The following is a 1,295-nucleotide window of genomic DNA, read 5'->3' as shown; positions in this document are numbered from 1 at the left end:
CACAACCACCTGATGCCATTATGGCACATGTTAATATTTTAACAAAGCAAGACCTTTTAGTGACCAGTTTAATAATACAGGTATCCATTTCCCCATGCGCTGCCCTCTTCTTACTCTACATAGTCTTCCAGAGTGATCTTTTACACACACATGACTTCAGTGATTGCCTATGTTCTGACACTTGGAGATCTGTGCTCATGATCTAGTTCCTTATCACATCAATGATATCCTGCTTACTGGATATCTCTACTTGGATGTTCATGCACACCTCCAACTTGTCCCAAACTGTACACACTTTCTCAGTCTACTTCCTTCTCAGCTCCAAACCTTCTCCTCTCCTTATGCTCCTGATCTCAGTAGATAGTACCGTTACACACACAGTCAAGCAAGAAACCTAATCATCATCTTTAATTTCTCCACCTTTTCTACATCTAATGAATCACCAAGACCTATCAATTCTAACACCTAACTGTGACTCAAAACTGTCTATTTCTCACCAATCTTAGTACCATTACAGTAGTTCAGTCCCTCATCCAATTTCTCCTGGATCACTAGAACAGTTTTCTAATTGTTGAAAATACCATTTGCATGTAATTGCTAAGGATGCCTACATGTCCAGGCAGTTATTATGTTTATAGATATACAAAAGGAAGCTTGTCCTGTGCCTTGGTTATAAACAGGTTTGGTATTGGTCTTTTGCTATGAATGACTAATTCAAGCATGATAAACCTATCCCTGCATATAGCTAAAACTCTATATGTATAATGTGTGCACATTACCCATCACTGATCCCACATCTGAACTGTGAAATGAGCTTATTGACGTTTCCCAAAATAAGCCATTTGAAAGCTTTGGTTTTAATTCAAGTTCTAATTGAGAGTTAGACTGTATTAATAGCTAGAGAACTGAACTATTTTCAGTTATGAAAGAAATGCCAGTCCAAGAGGGAAATAGGCAGGAGACCTAATTTTTGTGTGTGTATGTATGTATATGTATGTTTTAAGGAATAGTATGTCTTTTCAAGTCGAGGGTCAAATAATTCTCAAGGAGTACTTATTGTTGGATATAGAAAATAACACTTCGGATTTATTTAGCATAGAATTTTTATCACCATATAAGAACATATCACCTTTCTGAATGATTACTTTCAAGTTAGAAAATAAAGATATTCAGTACCATACAACTATGTCTCAAATAACATGACCATCACTTCAGAATATCTGTGTTGTTCAGCACCTTTGATAGTAAGCTGCAGATCTGGACTCTCAGTTGGCCTAATTTGTGTTAATATATTT

The sequence above is a fragment of the Saimiri boliviensis genome, chromosome 5 (genome assembly GCF_048565385.1).
Source record: "Saimiri boliviensis isolate mSaiBol1 chromosome 5, mSaiBol1.pri, whole genome shotgun sequence".
NCBI classification, from domain to species: Eukaryota; Metazoa; Chordata; class Mammalia; order Primates; family Cebidae; genus Saimiri; species Saimiri boliviensis.
This window is presented reverse-complemented; position numbering follows the sequence as displayed.